This window comes from Rhinoderma darwinii, chromosome 12 (assembly GCF_050947455.1).
Source record: "Rhinoderma darwinii isolate aRhiDar2 chromosome 12, aRhiDar2.hap1, whole genome shotgun sequence".
Classification (NCBI taxonomy): domain Eukaryota; kingdom Metazoa; phylum Chordata; class Amphibia; order Anura; family Rhinodermatidae; genus Rhinoderma; species Rhinoderma darwinii.
This window is the reverse complement of record NC_134698.1, coordinates 83,871,911-83,893,198: the sequence shown is the minus strand read 5'-3', so window position 1 is coordinate 83,893,198 and position 21,288 is coordinate 83,871,911. Positions and strand designations below refer to the sequence as shown.

Below are 21,288 nucleotides of genomic sequence, written 5' to 3'. Positions count from 1 at the left end.
AATGCTGCGGTGCGTCTGCAGATATATTGTTACAGTGAATGATGTTGAGCAATGCAAAACTGTGCACGGGACACGGTTATGAATCACGCACGGGCGCAATTTAGGATTTTTCTGAGATGATTCATTTTTGTGTTGAAGATGACAATACGTTTACTGTGCGAAAATATTTATCATCACAGGAACAAATTCCGACAGGCCAGAAATAGAGGAAAAAATGGCGCACAAGCCACTGAGATAATACTGACAGCCGTAACCCAGCAACACTGAGAATGTAGCGAAGCGCCGTCCTCGTACACACGACCGCAGCGTCTATCACCAGGCGACAGTCCAGGCCTCGCACATACGGATATCTCCGCGCAGAAGTCTCGGCTGGGAGGGAGCGCGGCGGAGCGTGGCGAGGGAGGATTCTGGGACGAGCCGATGATTCAGGCCTAGTGACCAATTCACACAAACAAGCGCCGAGCGGTTATACCCCCTCCCCCGTCGGGGAGAAGACTTGGCAGCGGCCGCTCTGTTCCTTAGTTCAGATCCTCGGAGCCCCCGCTAGAGAAGGAGATGACCCCAAATTGACAGAGATTAAAGTCAAATCTGGGGATTAAATCACAAGTCACAAAGGTCACGAACGGGAAAAAATAGACAAAGTGACTTCAGCGCCTGAATCTGGCGACTCCGGAGACCCCCGGGGTCAGGGCAGTATTAGGGGGATCAGAATGAGGAGATTTCTGCAGCAGGTGCCGGGATTTCTACAAGTTCTGCTCCGGTGAACGGGACAGTCCCTGAAATTTCTGCATCAAATCTGCCGCGTGTGAATTTCCCCTTTAAGGGCCAGTCCAGGCTTGTGTAGATAAAGTTCATCATTGTATCATAGAAAGGTCTGAATATCGGATATTCTTTGTGTCTGACCACCTGATGGTTAAAGTTACAGAACTAAACCCTGAGCGTTGTGTAGATCTATATCACCATCCACATCAATGTCCACGCATATTCCCGTCAGTTCAGATGTAGATATTGATGAGGATGGTGAAGGAGACTGATGGGATGTAGTGTCCTTAGAATGTCTCAGTAGTGCAGCCTCAGGACCAGTGATGAGATCTCAGCAGGAGATAGTAAAATAGCAGAGTAAAGAGCGTTTTGCGGAGGTTTTATGGTCGGTCACTTTCATTGTCATTGCGGGGAAGCAGCGGCGGTGGAGACGGTGAAATCTTATTACAATAAGCAGCTGATGTGACCCTGACCCCTGGAAGGCCAGAAATACACGGCGGATTGCAGGAGCTGAGAGGCGTTTACGAGCGTTTCTAGAGACGAGCGATAAAATCTGACAGCAGAACAAAGCGACAATGCGATGACGGCGCGGAGGTCATTGCCTGCCCGACATTACCGGACATCAGGGAGTATATAACACCGGGCGGCGGTCAATGAAATGATCACGGAGCCGAGGAAACGGCGACTTTTATTATCACATCACAGACACCGGGAAGTACAAGACACGCAGAGCGAGAATCAAACATGGCGGATCCTGCGAAGATTCTACAAGAGGAGGCCGAGGGGCAGCGGGGAAAATATGGTGACAACCGATACCTGCAGCGCTCTGCGAGAAGACGTTATATCCAACTATTATACACTGAGAAGCCCAGGAAAGCGAGCCGGGGTATCTAAGCCGATCATGTGTGATACGGTTTGCTGCTGTATCTAATCCTGTCAGGTGTGATACTGTTTGCTGAGCCGTGTATCTAATCCTGTCATGTGTGATACTGTCTGCTGAGCTGTGTATCTAATCCTATCATGTGTGATACTGTCTGCTGGGCCACTGTATCTAATCCTATCATGTGTGATACTGTCTGCTGAGCCACTGTATCCAATCCGATCATGTGTGATACTGTCTGCTGAGCCGTGTATCTAATCCGATCATGTGTGATACGGTCTGCTGAACTCTGTATCTAATCCTATGTGTGATACTGTCTGCTGAGCCGTGTATCTAATCCGATCATGTGTGGTACTGTCTGCTGAACTCTGTATCTAATCCTATGTGTGATACTGTCTGCTGAGCTGTGTATCTAATCCTATCATGTGTGATACTGTCTGCTGAGCTGTGTATCTAATCCTATCATGTGTGATACTGTCTGCTGAGCCGTGTATCTAATCCGATCATGTGTGATACTGGCTGCTGAGCCGTGTATCTAATCCGATCATGTGTGATACTGGCTGCTGAGCCGTGTATCTAATCCGATCATGTGTGATACTGGCTGCTGAGCTGTGTATCTAATCCTATCATGTGTGATACTGTCTGCTGAGCCGTGTATCTAATCCGATCATGTGTGGTACTGCTTGCTGAGCTGTGTATCTAATTCTATCATGTGTGATACTGTCTGCTGAGCTGTGTATCTAATCCTATCATGTGTGATACTGTCTGCTGAGCCGTGTATCTAATTCTATCATGTGTGATACTGTCTGCTGAGCTGTGTATCTAATCCTATCATGTGTGATACTGTCTGCTGAGCTGTGTATCTAATCCTATCATGTGTGATACTGTCTGCTGAGCCGTGTATCTAATCCGATCATGTGTGGTACTGCTTGCTGAGCTGTGTATCTAATCCTATCATGTGCGATACTGTCTGCTGAGCCGTGTATCTAAACCTATCATGTGTGATACTGTCTGCTGAGCCGTGTATCTAATCCGATCCTGTGCGGTAGAGCTCAGACGCTGCCCTGTGGTTGTATACCGGCTTCTCTCAGGTGAGCCCCCGTCACGTGTTTGGCGCAGTCTGGGAGTTCCCGGGCAGCAGATAAAGGCGCAGGCTCATCACGCTATTGGAATGCTTTTAGTTGGGGAATTAGTGCTTTTGGGTTAAGTTGCGGAATGTAGAATGTGATGCTTCTGTGGCCCCCGCGCGGCAGCGTCTGGGGCGCGTTGATTTGATTTCAGATACGAGGCTGCCACTGACGAGTCTGCGAGCAGAGAATGAGACGCTTTGTGTTCACCCGTCACCGACACGTTCCGCAGCTCAAAGCAAAAAAAAAAAACCTGCGTCTCTGATATTAGAACGGTGTCGAATTTGCATTTACAATTTCAAATGGATGTTCTGCCTTGTTGTCAGAGATCCGGCCTCACCTCAGCCGTCCCCGGGAGCCGAGGCTGCGGGATTTACTATCATCTGCACAGACTGTGGGAGAAAATGACGAGCGGAGAATCTGCGCCAAAGAGCCTCGGAGTACAAGGACAGCGAAACGACAGCAAATAACATATACTGGGGGGTATGAGGGGACATGTCATGTCGGGGAGGGGTCACACAACAAGCACAAAACAAAAGTACCCCTAAAATGGGTCATTACTAATATATGGAATCAGTAAAGAACGCACATTTATTTTCCATTGACGTCAATAGAGTGTAAGCTCCTAGGACTACAACTCCATGTCTATCATTTTACAGGCTGGATTCACTATCATTGGCTTTAATACGTCTAAAATAAAGAAAACCACTGAAACACGTTTGCAAATAGTCTTGATTAACAATCTCCTACCGTTTTGTGTCTACAGCTCCTCTGCAGAGCTATGTGTCTCCATGGTTACAGACTACAAACAAGCCCTGTAGTTATGCGTCACTCCCTTGTATCTGCAAGAAGTCAGACATCAGGGACTGCGAGTCCTCCCAGCCAATCAGTTTGGCCAAAAGTAGTCACCGGGAGGGGGGGGGGGCTCACTTCTTCTGGCATCTGGCTGGGTCTTTGGGGGATCATTTAGTGGGTGCAGTTACGTCTTGTATATCAGTTGTGCTAATTTAAAAGCAGCGCGTTGTGGTGAGGGGTCCCCTGTAATAACATTACCAAATGTAGGGAAGTGCAGGGGCGTAGCTAGCAGGGGGACGCCGGGGCATGTGCCCGGGTGCTGGGTGCCAAAAAGTCATTTTGCCGTGGTCAAGATATTTAGATACAGAGATGGTGGCAGCAAACTGAACCCTTGGTGAAGGAAAGCCCGGCTGCAGCTCTGGGGCAGTGTATCTGTGCCCGCAGGTTAATTGGCACCCCATAAGTGAGCCCTATTATCAGTGCACACCTGACATTACGTAATTAGGATTTGCGCCATACAGAATAAGATGGCATCAGATAAACGATGTACAGTTAATCGCATCTCCTGCCAGATGATTACCCCGGATTTCTGGGCGCTGGTGACCTCGAACCTCCCAGAACAATCCATCTGAAGGACTTCATAGTGTTAATAGCGGCTGCGGGGGAGGACGGGAATAATACAGAGAAGACGCAGAGGACATGAAGTGTAGGAGGAATAAAAAGGAGAAGCGTCAGAAACAAGAGGAACATCAGCAAGAACAGAAAGTCTGGAGGAGGGGGCCTGAGGCGTCAGGGGGGTCACTATGACCGACATCAGTCAGTGACTAGCTCCAGAGAGAATGGGCAATGATGGGGCCTGCGCTTCCAATAATCATGAGACCATTGACCTGTGCCACCCAACACCCCCACACGTCACCCGTCAGTCATGGCATCTCACCTGTGCAGATATTTGGGCTGGGTCAGGGCTGTGAGAAGGGGAGCTGAGGATCTGGCGCTCTGTAACAGAAGATTAAAGACCTCCGACCTTTATAAGATTTATTATGATGTAATGACACAGAATTTGTACATATTTAGAAAAAAAAGACTAAAAATCAAACAAACAACCTGGATAAACAAACAAACTGGATAAACCTACCGCCGGTGTCCTCACCACTAGATGGATAAATTATATATTATAGCACATCAGATATGGACTCAGAAATGTCTCCGCCACGTAGCACAACCCATGCCCTCCGCCTGAGCTCTGACGCACAGCATTCCGGCTGCTCCCCAAATCTGCGGTCATAGAAAAAAACGTGAAAAAAGATAAAGAAATCCTGATGAGTAGCAGTGGTGGGGAGATCCCTGCAGACTATCAGAATCATAAGCGGTTTATGTCAGCCCGTGTCTGCAGAGAGAACGCATGGGGGGCAGAGAGAACGCATGGGGGCAGAGAGAACGCATGAGGGGCAGAGAGAACGCATGAGGGGCAGAGAGAACGCATGAGGGGCAGAGAGAACGCATGAGGGGCAGAGAGAACGCATGAGGGGCAGAGAGAACGCATGAGGGGCAGAGAGAACGCATGAGGGGCAGAGAGAACGCATGAGGGGCAGAGAGAACGCATGGGGGGCAGAGAGAACGCATGGGGGCAGAGAGAACGCACGGGGCAGAGAGAACGCATGGGAGCAGAGAGAACGCATGAGGGGCAGAGAGAACGCATGAGGGGCAGAGAGAACGCATGGGGGCAGAGAGAACGCATGGGGGCAGAGAGAACGCATGGGGGCAGAGAGAACGCATGGGGGCAGAGAGAACGCATGGGGGCAGAGAGAACGCATGGGGGCAGAGAGAACGCATGGGGGGCAGTGATAATGTATGGGGGGCAGTGATAATGTATGGGGGCAGTGATAATGTGTGGGGGGCAGAGATGATATATGGGGGCAGTGATAATGTATGGGGGGCAGAGAGAACGTATGGGGGCAGTGATAATGTATGGGGGGCAGTGATAATGTATGGGGGCAGAGATGATATATGGGGGCAGTGATAATGTATGGGGGGCAGTGATAATGTATGGGGGGCAGTGATAATGTATGGGGGGCAGAGATGATATATGGGGGGCAGTGATAATGTATGGGGGGCAGAGATGATATATGTGGGGCAGTGATAATGTATGGGGGGCAGAGATGATATATGGGGGCCAGTGAGAATGCGGAGTGTTTCTGTGAGGGGCTTCTCTCTCTTCTGCCTCTTTCCCTCATTTCATCCGTCTCTTGCCCTCCGGCGGATCCGCGGGGAGTCTCGTTACGGTTTGTTCTCCGCTCTGCAGCCGCACAGGATAAATTATTGGTAAATAATTCAGGAGCCGGAAGAAAAGCGCTAAATCCCCAATATTGTCCTCGTCTTCCTGGAAACCTGCAGCTCATTACACATCACAAGAGACACCGACAAGATGTCCCGGGATCCACGAGACGACCCCGGTATAACCAGTTCCGGACTGCTAATAGGGGGCAGTGACCCCTCAAACCCCCGACCAGATATCCTGGGGGTCGCCTGTCATCTGATTGGTCGCTTCTTGCACCTGACTCTTGTCCAGACTTGACCTGGGCCAGAGATGAACGTCATAAACTTCATAGTAAATACGGGCCTGTATCTTCTCCGGTTCCTCCCACGGTCCAGAAAGAGACAAATACGGAAAATGGCTTCTTGTGTGTGGGTGGGATAGAGATTAGATTGTGAGCTCCTGGGGTCAGGGATGATGAGAGTGATACATAGTGTGTGAGATAGAGAGATTAGACTGTGAGCTCCTGGGGTCAGGGTTGATGAGAGTGATACATTGTGTGTGGGTGGGATAGAGAGATTAGACTGTGAGCTCCTGGGGTCAGTGATGAGAGTGATACATTGTGTGTGAGATGGGGAGATTAGACTGTGAGCTCCTGGGGTCAGGGATGATGGGAGTGATACATTGTGTGTGGGTGGGATAGAGAGATTAGACTGTGAGCTCCTGGGGTCAGGGATGATGAGAGTGATACATTGTGTGTGGGTGGGATAGAGAGATTAGACTGTGAGCTCCTGGGGTCAGGGATGATGAGAGTGATACATTGTGTGTGGGTGGGATAGAGAGATTAGACTGTGAGCTCCTGGGGTCAGGGATGATGGGAGTGATTCAATCTGTGTACAACGCTGTGGAATATGGTGTAGCAGTAGTACTGAGACATTGGAATATTCGGCTGTAACGAGGTCGCCGCATGTTGGTTTGCACGTATTCTGCAGGATATTGCGGAGTTTATTCTACATTACAAATTCTTAGTGAAGGCGACTAATCTGGGATAAATCCCACAATTCTCCTGGATTCACAGTACAATTCCGGATAGTGCTCGTTTATCAATATTTCTGGATTAGCAGATTCCAGATTCCGCGCAGGGCTACATCTTGCTACATTGTATCAATTCTGATGAAAGGATAATTCTCAGTGTTACCAAAAGGGGGAGACAGTGAGTTGAGAAGTGCTGAGCAGATGCCACAGGGAGCTGCATGCTAATAATCAGATTATGAGTCAGTGTAATAACAAGGAGACATGGGGCCGGTGACTCATGAAGGGCTCGACTTGCTCCAGATTCAAAATAATGGCAAAATGACTAAAAATATCCGGATCCGGGGTAACGTCCTGTGTCAGCTCTCGCTTATTACATCTGTTTATTGCATCATTGGGGATAATCTTGGTTTTCTCAGTGTAGTGACAACTTCTGACTACAAGGATTCACGTCACATGTTCAGTCCGACTTTCGTTACTATGGCGGCCCCAGCACAGCTTATTAATGACATCATAAATGACATAGTCCTGACCTGCGGCTCCTTCACACCCCCTGAGGGTCACAGATTAATAATGTTAACATATTTGTCTTTGCCGTGTACACGAGGCCTAAACCTGCCCAGATACTTGTCGCCCCTTCTTCGCTTTGCTCCATGTTGGTGACTCCTTACAATCCCGATCATCACCATTGGGAACATTCATCATTGTAATGACTCTAGTTTTCTGCTGCTGTGTCTATGAAATGCGCAATTATAACGTAAGATCTTCATGTCATGTCCATCACAGGGCGGATTCAAAGCCGGGACCCCAGCGCTGCAAGACAATAGTGCTAACCACTGAGCCACCACACCGCTAACCACTGAGCCACCGCACCATAAACCACTGAGCCACCGCACCGTAAACCACTGAGCCACCGCACCGCTAACCACTGAGCCACCGCACCGCAAACCACTGAGACACCGCATCGCTAACCACTGAGCCACCGCACCGTAAACCACTGAGCCACCGCACCGCTAACCACTGAGACACCGCACCGCTAACCACTGAGACACCGCACCGCTAACCACTGAGACACCGCACCGCTAACCACTGAGACACCGCACTGCTAACCACTGACACACCACACCGCTAACCACTGAGACACCACACCGCTAACCACTGAGCCACCGCACCATAAACCACTGAGCCACCGCACCGTAAACCACTGAGACACCGCACCGTAAACCACTGAGACACCGCACCGCTAACCACTGAGCCACCGCACCGTAAACCACTGAGTCACCGCACCGCTAACCACTGAGACACTGCACCGCTAACCACTGAGCCACCGCACCGTAAACCACTGAGACACATCACCGCTAACCACTGAGACACCGCACCGCTAACCCCTGAGCCACCGCACCGCTAACCACTGAGCCACCGCACCGTAAACCACTGAGACACCGCACCGCTAACCACTGAGACACCGCACCGCTAACCACTGAGCCACCGCACCGCTAACCACTGAGCCACCGCACCGTAAACCACTGAGACACCGCACCGCTAACCACTGAGACACCGCACCGTAAACCACTGAACCACCGCACCATAAACCACTGAGCCACCGCACCGCTAACCACTGAGCCATCGCACCGCTAACCACTGAGCCAACGTGTACATATCTATCTATCTATCTATCTATCTATCTATCTATCTATCTATCTATTGTTATTATGCCAGGACTTGTCAGTAACTTCAACACATGCCATTGTGCAACATCTTAAGTTGCAGAACAGTTACGGTATTGCACTTATAGGAATGCAGTGAACACTCGATGTCACTATTACACTGGGTCAGAAGACGGGTAAAGGTCACATGGTAGGAACAGAGTGAATGTTCTATCACATGATATGAGGTAAAGTAGCCGTGCAGCGTTGGGCCGAGTTCACACGTTGTGGAAAGTTACAAATTTGTCACCGATTTTGTTGACGCAGATCTCAGTCTTTTGCATCACAAAGGGTAAAATCTACAATGAAAATTTTTGATGCAATTCTGGCCAAAATATATTAGACTGAAGGTTTAGGTGGGTGTCAACTGACCCCCATCCAGTACACTTATCCAGATCCAAATCCATTTGTTCTATTGATTTATCAGAGAGAAGTAAGAGACACAGAGACACTGCTTTGTATCCCCACAAATATGCACTCCTCGTCAAATCTGCAAAGTGTGAACTCAGCCTTAGTGTTGCATTGTGAGCTGGAGACGACGCGTTTTGCTTCCACGCGATTCATCAATTCAGAGAATTTTATAAATGTCTTTTCTTCTGCCTTAAATCTACTCACAGTTACCTTGAGACTTGAGTGTGGGGACTACAATGAATGCTACTGAGAATATATACACATATAGACTGTGCTGTCTGACGAGCGCTGCGGCCTTCACCACAACCATTCACACACTCAAACCTGCTACACCTGTCTCTTCTGTTCAGCAATAAAACTGTCAATTCATGTTTTACAAAATGTTTATCTTTAATTCTATTTTTATTGAGTTTTTACAAGTTCAAAGATAAATAACAAATCCAGAAACGCGGAGCGGAATCAAAAACAGGATCGTCTGAGCGATAAAATATTCTTGTATTATGATTATTATTATTTATATTATTAGTTATATTATTATTATTTATATTATTATTTTTATTATATAAGTGGTTGTTATTTTTTATATTATTAGTTATATTATTATTATTTGTGTTATTTTTTATATTATTATTTATATTATTGTTATTTGTGTTATTTTTTATATTATTATTTATATTATTATTACCATATATTTGGTTTCTCTTTATCTCTCATGGGATCTTGTTTCATTTAGAAAATAAATTTTCAAAAACCCTATTAGGGGATTCTAGGGGTCCACCATTCAGGACTTTCCTCTATTAGCAGACAGCGTCTCTTGGGGCCCCAGGATGTCCCGGCATTACAGAGACCGCCCATTGATTTAAATGATAACTGTGTAATACTTCATTTTCCCTGTGGTGGCGCTGCAGTGGTGTTGAACACTTGCTTTAGGTTCCCCCCACAGATCACGGCTGATTAGGGGGGGGGGGTATACTGTGTTTATTATAGCTTCTAAAAAAATAAGTTCATCATCATAACTTCTAATAAAAAGGGATTGTCCAAAGAAGAAAACCCCTTTAAGTAAATGATATAGTCACTTTATGTTGCCCATGTTGTAGCATGTTATAGAGGTCACAGTCAAACCCGGGACATGGGAGTCTGAGGAGGCCCAAAGGGAACGCTGCCACATAAACGGACCCCAGTACCATAGATGTCACATGACAGTGGGGGCCCCAAACACATACATTGGGGCCCAGGAGCTTCATGCTGCCCAGCCTCATGCTGCGGTGCAGAAAGTAAAGGCTTCAATAGTAATTCACCCCACGCTATCTGGACCACTAATAGATGCAGACTGTCATTTTTATGGAACACGTGTTGATTTGTGGGTCATGTCCAGGTAGCGAGCGGTCTGAAGGATGAAACAGGTGACAACTGCTGTGAGTGCCATATTGCAGCCATATTGTTGTCACATCCCTTCCCCCACACAGAAGTGAAGGGGAACAGAGCCGCCCCAGCCCAGGAGGATCCGCACTGACTACGAGTTTATAGAGGAGGACATTTCTCTTCCCTGCGTCCTTACAATGTCTGTCCTATGGACGATCTCCCTATAGATGGACATAGAGGCTCCATAGAGGTTGTAGTCCTATAGGGTGAGGCGTCACGTTGGGTCGGTGTGTCTGCTCTGGTCTTATATATATATCTATTAATAATTGACATTGTATATGTGAGGCGAGCGAGGCCTGACTGTTTATATAATGGATATAATGATTGATCAGAGGCATCAGATTCATTCATAAGGCTTCATAGATTATTTATGGGCGGTTGGGCCGGAGTCATCGCTGTGTATCTCTGGTGGACATAATACCTAATGTTACATTTACAGGAGGTTACAAGGCCGCACATGATTGTTTATGGCAACGACACGTCACAAACGTAAAACCAACCGAGCGCGAGAATTATGACTTTAATAAAGTGGACGAGTCATCTGTACACCGAGCGGAGCGACGGATATGAGATAAAACAATATTCATAAGTATGTGGCCTAGCACTGGAAGCGCGCGACATCACAGAGGCACGAGGAACGCAACACAACACACAAAACATGGTTATTATTATTTATATTATTATTATTTTATTATTATTATTGTTATTAGTAGTAGCTAATAATATTATAATAAAATAATAATAATAATAAAACATAACAATAAAATAATATAAATAATAATAATAATAATAATAATAATAATGATGATGATGATAATAACAATAATAATAATAATAATAAAACATGACAATAAAATATAAATAATAATATAAATAATATTAATAATAATGATGATGATAATAACAATAATAATTAGAATATAACTAGTAATAATAATATTATTAATGATAATAATGATAATGATGATGATGATGATGATGATAATAATAATAAATGATTAGTATTGACGTATGGGACAGATATGGGAATTAACGTTACAAGGACTTCATGTCCGCTGTTAATGGGAAACCTATAAATTGCTGGAGTTTACAGAAATAAATGTAAAAAACAAAAATGTTCTTAATTCCAGTAAAAAAAAATCCAAGCCCTTTTGCAGTGAATGGAGAAGTGAGAGGCTGCAGAACAAGCGGAGTAAATCACCCCCATCATCCAACCAAGGAGCCAACGCCTGTGGACGAGTCTCTGCTCTGTCGGACGCTGCAGCTCAGGCATGTATACAATGTGCACATCAATATTATATTATTATGTTATTCCAGTATACTACATGACATGATATATTTTCTAACACTGCATTTAGTAGCAGACAGACAGCAGAGGACCCTGTGTAAGAACGGTATATAGGCCCCCTGCTCCCCTATAGCTCAGTATATAGGCCCCCTGCTCCCCTATAGCTCAGTATATAGGCCCCCTGCTCCCCTATAGCTCAGTATATAGGCCCCCTGCTCCCCTATAGCTCAGTATATAGGCCCCCTGCTCCCCTATAGCTCAGTATATAGGCCCCCTGCTCCCCTATAGCTCAGTATATAGGCCCCCTGCTCCCCTATAGCTCAGTATAGAGCAGCCACTTATATCACCAGCCATGTAATTCATTATCTTAGTCCCTTACATCTCAGACAGCAGGAAAGTGTTCTGCATACAAGGTAGGTTTGCCCCTCTGATGGGACTTTTGCCTCCAGCTTCGCTCGGCCTCTTGTGTATTTCCCCCTCTTATTACTTGTATATACACAGCACAGGCCTCGCATCCCCCAATCAGACGAGTTACATCAATTCCATATTCTACAAACCTTTAGAATGACTTGGAGCTGGAGCTGCTGTAATAAAGTCTCTGTCCTGATTATAATGAAGATGTCGCCCGCTCATTCTTTACTAAGTGACCCCCAAACTCTAAATACCAACATAACAGCCGGGAGCGGGGTCCTGAGGGGCAAAGTTATATTCTGTCCCAATTGTCCCCCCCCCCAATATTAACACATTAACAGAACACTATAGAACAATGCTATACTATAATACTATATCAGAACATTATAACACAACACTGCACCATAAAACTATATGAGGACACTATACCATAACAGAATATTTTATAACACTATACCATAACACTATACCATAACACTATACCATAACACTATACTATAACAGAATATATTATAACACTATACCACAACACTACTATAACAGAATATATTATAACACTATACCATAACAGAATATATTATAACACTATACCATAACACTATACCATAACACTATACCATAACACTATACCATAACACTATACCATAACAGAATATATATAACACTATACCATAACACTATACCATAACAGAATATATATAACACTATACCACAACACTACCATAACAGAATATATTATAACACTATACCATAACAGAATATATATAACACTATACCATAACACTATACTATAACTGAATATATTATAACACTATACCATAACACTAACATAACAGAATATATTATAACACTATACCATAACACTATACCATAACAGAATATATATAACACTATACCACAACACTACCATAACAGAATATATTATAACACTATACCATAACAGAATATATATAACACTATACCATAAGACTATATAAGAATACTATTATTCACACCATACCATAACATTATATCACACAACTATATAAAAGAACTACATCAGGAGACTATACCACAACACTATATCAGGACACTATATACCATAGCCCTAAATAGAACACTACACCATAACATATATAATGACACTACATCATAAAACGATATCATAATACTATATAAGGACACTATATTATAACACTACTTATTAACATTATAAAATGACACTACATCGAACAGTAATGCAACAAACTTGAGTCACAAGTACAAGTAATAAAAAGTCAAATAAAACTCACTATCATCACAGTCATCATGCAGATATTATATTATATATATATATATATTCTGGCCTTTTCCTATTAGTTAGAATATATAAAAGTTATATTATTGTCTCTTCTCAGGAAACTCTTCAGACTGAAGCTTTTGTTTTGTTGAAATAATATAATTCTATTCTAGCAGAGAGTAGATAAGCAGATCTGTCGTCTTCCATCATCCCCCGAGCCCTGCACTAGATGTCAGGGGGCAGCTACTGGCAGCGATTATCACAATATAAAGAGTCCCTATAATAAAACACTGCAGGGTGTAGATCATATCATTGTATTTGGCCTATAGTAAGAACTACCAGTAACAACTTATCCAGCAGAAGAAGGAAACACACAATGATGAGGATCCTGAGGAGGATAATGAGGATGATGAGCCTGATAATGACATATTAGATTATTTATATTGTTACTTTCTCCATGTTTTCTTCTTCACTGTTTCATGTGAGTTTCTCCTCCACATAATCCCCTCATCTCTTCTCCACACTTGCAGTAATCCCATTAACCTCCACATTTTCCTGCAGCTGATCAGTAATGTAAGTTCTAAAATATGACAATTGGTAACATAATGTTGTTGTTTTCTCGCGTCCTGCGCAGTGATCTGGACGGGTGAAGTTACAGCCGCTCCTGACATTATATTCTCCATTTATAATGTGCAATTTGTCCAGATTTATGGAGGGAATAAATCGCGGTTCCCCCTGAGCTGGGAGAGAGGAGAAGCTGTGCAGAAAGCCGGGCTCCACCAGACAATGGCTGCACAGTTCTTACAGATAGAGGTCAGTAATGGACTGAATGTCAATCAACTCTGCACAATCTGCTCAGTCAGGGCTACACTGGGGGGACAGGGGCTACAATGTGAGGGGGCCACCCTGCTATATGAAGTGCCATCAGGTGGGGGAGCAGAGGCCATATAATCAATGTCTCCAGAATCTCATACATCACTCATGTGACAATCACTTCTAGGAGGTGAAGTCCTGGAGCCCATCAACTCTCTACTGAAGGAATTTTTGGGATCTTGATCGTTCCTAATAAAACCCCAAGTCCTCATATCACCAGGGACGTGTTGTCACTAAACATCAAGTCATATAACATGATCCTTCAGCCAACAACCAAGATCTCTGCAGATCTCACAGACTCATCATCCTATGGGGAGAACTAGGATTTCATGTTTACATTTCATCCCTGTCCATTCACTGGTATTCATGGAACACAACTCCCATTCATGAATAATAGGAGCTGTAATGAGTAATTATGAATGGATGTCAGGACCAGCAGGCCACAGTGATGATACCTCACACCTCACACCCCATACCTCACACCTCAACCTTTTACAGGACAACTCATATTTGCTGCCCTCTTCCTACAATCTCCTTCTGGTTCATCTGCTGCCTCCAACAGGATTTATTGATCATTTATTCCCAATCTACAGGAATGCAATGCGCTGCAGGGCAAAGTGAGATGTTCTGCATTTACCTGTCTAGTTTCTGTGGACTGTTAACCCTTCTTCTACCGTCACCTGGCTGTAAGGGATCAGCTTCAGGATTGCATGCACATTCTGGATAATATGGATTAAACGTTTGCTGCTCCTGCCCTGAGCCTCATAACCCGTAATAGCCTCATCTAGTCAATTTGTACCACTTAACCATAATGGAAGAATTGCCTTCAACCCCATCAGTTAATGAGCCTGCTGTCACCGCATATAAAGACCCATATGCTGCTCCATTCTGGAAATGGTTTGACTGTGACTATGATGTGCCCAAAAATTGCCACAGTTCGGACTGTAACAGGGGAGAGGAGCAGAGAGAGATCACAAGGTCCTGTATGTAACACTGGGCACCTTGGAAGCAGCACCCTGGGCAGTGATGGCAGCAGTGGAGCTGAAGACTTGTCTATCATGTGAGACCCAGACAGGGCGCAGGGTGGCATCACTGCAGTAATGTGGGCAAATGATGACTTAGTTACAGTAAACACCTCAGTCCCTGCTCACTGTACAATATCATGATGACTTCACCATTTTATATGGGATCTGGCTCAACCCTGGTCACCCATCCCATAAACCTGACATAAATGTCACCAGTGAATAATCCCATTTACTAGCATGGATAATCCGGGAGACTAGAGCAGGACTGAGAGGGTTAATAGTGATCTGGAGAGCAGCTATTCTACTTTTTTCTATCACATATTGGGCTGTGGACTGTCTGATTTTGGTTTCTACCTATGATCAGTGTCTACATGATGGACACCTAGACAGGTAACAGCTGCCGGGTGAGCCTTGTACTGGAGAAAAGTGACCCCAAAATGTAGCCTGGGGGTGTCGGAGCTGCCTGTTCTTTGTGGGTCAGTGGGGCAGAGATCCCAGATACCCCCCATAGATTGTGGTGGTGACATCTTTATAGATAATGTCACTCCAGAACATTGATAACAAATACCCTCCTGTGATTATAATCGATTTCCCGCTGAGATTGAGGATTAACAAATCCTGGGAAGAAGCTGGAGATTCTACTTTATAATACACTGACACTGAGCCCCAAAGAGCTCTCCATAAAGATACCTGTCCCCAAATAACTGAGCCCCTGGAGATCCGTCACCAAAGACCTGATCCTCTATGTCACTTCTCTAAATAACTGCCCCCCTACAGATCCTTCATCTAAGACCTGATCCTATGTAACCTCTTCCCCAATGATCGGATTCCATTGAAAGATCTGATCCTATATAGATGGTTCCTATAGGGTATGATCTCCTAAGGATCATTGGGTAAAGATCTGATAGAAATTTTTACCCCAAAAAAAGATCTCATATGGATCCCCTAAGAACTGATCCCCTATAGATCCTCGATCAAAGATAAAATATATCAGTGCACAAAGATGTAATCCTCTGTAGATCCTCCGTAGAGCTTTACCCAAAAAATGTGAGCTCTTTAGCGTTCCCTAAATAAACCATACATTATACTCACATTCCCAGAGATTTGAGCACCTATAATCTAATCTTAAAATATATAATCTCCTAAATCCAACAAAAAGACCCCAGTGGGATGATCCTCTATATGAGCAGCTCTATAGCCCGTTACCCCTGGGGCAGCAATAAATCAATCTCCTGGTTGTCACTGCTCACCTATAGCTCCGTTTTACAAGTGTTATGAATCATATTAGGCTCATGTCAGCAAGTGACAGCAGCTGCCTATAGACAGGTCACTCCACGACTGACACCTTGATAGTTATAGATAGGGGCCATATAGATACTGAGAGCTATAGATAATGACATTTATATATTGAGAGCTATAGAATACTGCACGCATGTATACTGAGAGCTATAGAATATGGCATATATATGGAGAGCTATATAGAGACGCCTATAGATACCGAGCGAGAAATAGCGGCCCTTATAGATACTGATATCCATATATAATGGCACCTATAGATACGGCGAACTAGACATGATGGAACCTATAGATACTGCTAACAGCATGTGATGACACCTATAGATACTGCGAGATAGAGATGATGGCACCTATAGATACCGAGTGATAAATAGTGGTTGCTACAGATATCCATAGGTAATGGCACCCATAGATACACTGAACTATAAATAATGACACCTATAGATACTGGGAGCCACACGTGGTGACACCTATAGATACAGAGCGATAAATAGTGGCCCCCGATATTGATATCCTGATAGCCATAGGTAATGACGCCTATAGACACTGAGAACTACTTATAGTGGCACCTACAGATACTGATATCCTGATAGCCATAGCTAGTAGCACCTATAGATAGTGAGAGCTATAACTTGACACCTATAGTGACATCTTTCTACCCCTCTTACCTGGCACACTCTCGCCCTCCTCTCTTACTTCTCATCATGAAGACACTTTTTGGTTCCTCTCTTTGTGCATCCAAAATCAAGAAATCCAATGAAACTTTGGGGGTGGGGGGTCCGGTTCCTGCAGCTGCTCAGGGGTTCAATCCAATACTTGGGGTATCAGAGCCGGGCCAGTAGCGGGGAAATAGTGCCCGGTCCCCGGCAGACTCCAGCAGCTCCTCCCGGGGGGTCTCCAGCGCTATCCGAACCCCCTCAGGAGAGAAAAGCATCTTCCACCGTGCGCCTGGTGCCCGACTGGCACATCCCGGGGTCCCGGCTCCTCAGAGGGGTCACTGCTCCCCAATATCACAGTAATCCTATAGGTAAATGTTGCCGCTGTCCCAGCCCGGATCTCCTGTGAGCCCAGATGCGGACTCCTGTGCGCCCAGATGCGGACTCCTGTGCGCCCAGATGCGGACTCCTGTGCGCTCCGGGCGCAGCTGCTGACTCGTCTAGTGCAGTGGAGCAGCGCTCAGTGCAGCCCGGAGAGCTCCGTGCAGGGGATGTGAGCGGAGCAGCCGCCTGTCCTCAGTGTGATCGCAGCTCCTGATCCTGCCTCCTGCTCCCAGCACTGCAGACATTAAAAGATCCTGGGAGGAGCCATGCAAATGAGCACAGGCAACGCTTCACTGGGGTCCTGCCTGGCCCCTCATGCACGCGGCAATGCCCTGACACCCGTGCCTGAGAGATGCACTGAGCAGTGGGGACACAGGACGGGCAGCTCTGCCCCTACATCCAGGATCTGTGTCCTCTGCACCTCACCAGCTCCTTCTCTCCCCTCCTCCAGTCACCACCCACATTTTAGGCAGCAGAGATCTCAGACAGCAGCTACAAGTCCAACTCCAACAACTGCTGATTAACCCATTCCATGCTCGCCCTGCATGCAGCACCCAGCGCAAGACTCTGCATCAGAGGGGCATGAAGGAGGCTTAACCCTTCCACAACTGCACCTCATTGCTAAAAATCCAGCCAGCGCAGAATGGGTTAACCAGATGCCCGGAGGGAAGGGATCTTCACCATAAGGATTTTGGATAAAAATGGGTGAGATAAGGAATTTATATTGGGGACCCTCAGGTTGAAGGGGCCACCAGCCTGTGTGATAGTGCTGAGTATGTGGTGGGATATCGGCTGTGTGTGTGATAAGGACTTTATATTGGGGGTCCTAAGATTGAAGGGGCCCCCCAACCTGTGTGATCTGGAGGCTGCTGGCTGCACAGTACTGAGTGTATGGTGGGATGTCTGCTGTGTGTGTGTTATGTATGTGTGATGTGTGTGTGTGTGCTATATGTGTGATGTGTGTGCTGTATGTGTGATGTGTGTGTGATATATGTGCGATGTGCGATGTGTGTGTGTGTGTGTGTGTGTGTGTGATGTATGTTGGTGTGTGTGTGATGTGTGTGTGATTAGGACACTGCTCCTGGGTCACTGGACTCCAGATTCTCTTCTCTAGATGAACAATTTTCCAATCACAGAATGTCATCAATCATATTTTCTTTGTCCGGGTCCCAGCAGCAGATCCCCCCTCCCCTCCATATGATGTGTGATGTATAGAGGACCATGGACATTGGTCAGTCATTTCCCACCTCCTTATATATAGGCTCAGGTGACCCTTCAGCGCTCAGAGTTAAACTAACCCTTTCCCTGCTGGCACTGACAATAAATCCGCATCATGTTCTGTGCAGTGAAGATCAAATCTGATACCATAATTATTCCCAGTAACCAAATATTAGAAGATGTATAGACATATTCTACAGTCATTAGGACTCGGGAGGTGATGACCTGTGGCACTTACTGCCCTGCTGGATGGATAGGACCCTGCCTGGGAAATCATCATGGGGAGGGGGTGACCTGGGGAGCCAGGAGGATGCTGAGGGATTGACTAGCTGAAAAGGGGAGACAGATATGGGGTCTCCAAATCCTCCAGGTTTAGGAGAAATGTGTAATTATTCTACAGAGCAGCACGGGACGTTATACTCAGAGCAACAGGGGGCAGTATATGTCAGCAGAGCAAAGTATAGAGGAACAGGTCAGAGTATAGGCTACAGAGGACCCCCCTGTAATGGCCACCTCTGTATACATGTATATGACTGCTCGGGGCAGGGAGACTTTTAATGAGCTTCTAATGTCTGTACACTAATTAGGTCATTACACGTTTTTGGAAAGGATTCAGCATCAGGTCCCTCATTAAATGTCTATTGAGCCTCAGTCCCCCTGTTACATTGTATCACAGATCAGTCAGGGGCCGCCAGGTGATACAATGTTGCTGATTTAGCAGAGTATTTGTTAAATATAAAATCCACAACACATAATATTGTGATACAACAACTTCCTTATGTAAAGTTTGTGATTCTGATGGAAATACCTCACAGCCCTCCAGTTTCACAGCAGCCCCTGGACCTCACCTCATCAATCACCCTGACTGCCTCCTCCTCTGGGCCCTGCTGCCGGCCGCAGGTGATGTCCAGTGTGTGAATGGGCCTCACATCACCCCTCCTGGCAGTGGATTGATGTCTTGGACAGGCAGAGAATGTGTCTTTAAAAGCCCTTTCTCCAGATTACAGGAAAGCGAATGATCTTATCAGCTGCAATGAATCACTCAGGGGTGACAGCTCTCCAGGCCTGAGCCCAGAGCACACAACCCCCTGACAGGGGGAGGACAGTTATATATCTGTGGATCAGAGCCAAGAATGTCTGTGTCCTAATAGATTGTAAACCCAGAAGTCCAGTCATTTAGTCTCTATTAAATCCGGACACGATTTACAGCTTCATGTATGTAACATATAAGAGCAGCGCTTCTCCTATGCTGGGAATTAGAGTGCAAGCTCCAGGGTTCTGTTACCTGGTATAGTGCACTAACCTGACATTGATTGGAAGGAGGGGGGGGATAGACCCCATAGTTCAGATCCTCAGATCATTTATATTGTGTACATTGAGGGGGATATTCGGGATATTGAGCTGGTGCAGAAGAGCAAAGAAGATCCATCAAGGTTCATTCATAATTTTAAGGTTTGAACTGCTGAGATCTTCAATGAGAACCAAGAAAACAGCAAAAATCATAATAATAATAATAATAATAATAATAATAATAATAATAATAATAATAATAATAATAATAATAATAAAATAATAATAATATAATAATAATAATAATAATAATAATAATAATAATAATAATAATAATGATGATAATAATAATAATAATAATGATGATAATAATAATAATTAAAAAATATATATAATCATATTGTTTGGACTCCTGCCAATCATAGGGACCTCTTTATTTGAACATTTCCATCCTTTTCCACCTTATATGTTGAATATTATTAAGTTAAAACTCCAGATTGTTCAAACCATGTCCAGTGTCTGCCTGAATCTCACACGAGCAATAAACCAGCACCAGAAGCCTGTACGATATTAATATGAAGAGCTTGTCTGGGATTATTAGAAGCATCAATCTGTTCTGCTCAGAAGCTGCAGACATCCTGCAGAGATTGTCAATTACCTGCAACAACCAATCCAAGATACTCTACCTGCATTAAGATGCTACAATAAATGCTGCGTGACTGTATATTGAAGCTGCTTTATAACTGCATTGCACACAATATTATTTACAGCATGTATTCTACAGTAATACTGTATGTGAGGGGTGCAAAAACCCAGAGAAGAGAGGGTGCAGTACCGATTGTTTAACACAGGTGGCGCTCTAGCACAGGGAGAGTTTTACTGCAAACAGAAATTCTGCCAGATTCATTTTAACTACTTTTATACTAAGTTTGTGTTCAACTAATTGATTTCAGGTCTGTCTGGTTATAATATTCCTAAGGCCTTATTTACACGAGTGTATTTCATGTCCGTGATATACGCGTGAAAATCACACGCGTCGCACGGACCTATGTAACTCAATGGGGCCATTCAGACATTCCGTGTTTTTCACGTAGCATGCGTCCGCTGCGTGAAACTCACGACATGTCCTATTCTTGAGCGTTTTTTGCGCATCACGCACCCATTGAAGTCAATAGTTGCGGGAAAATCACGCGCAGCACA

At 45.1% G+C, this 21,288-nt stretch overlaps 1 protein-coding gene across 2 annotated transcripts in view; it reads right to left on the bottom strand.

The window, feature by feature from the left end:
• FLRT2 (fibronectin leucine rich transmembrane protein 2) overlaps window positions 1-19,758 on the bottom strand; it is a 52,402-nt gene extending 32,644 nt beyond the window's left edge. The window contains exon 1 of one of the 2 annotated variants that reach the window (XM_075844403.1): window positions 19,647-19,758. The gene's annotated coding sequence lies outside the window, so the exon portion shown is untranslated. Of the gene's footprint in view, window positions 1-17,208; window positions 18,163-19,646 lie in introns of those variants that run through there. The other variant, XM_075844402.1, reaches the window with a different exon arrangement.
• Window positions 19,759-21,288: the final 1,530 nt, after the last annotated feature.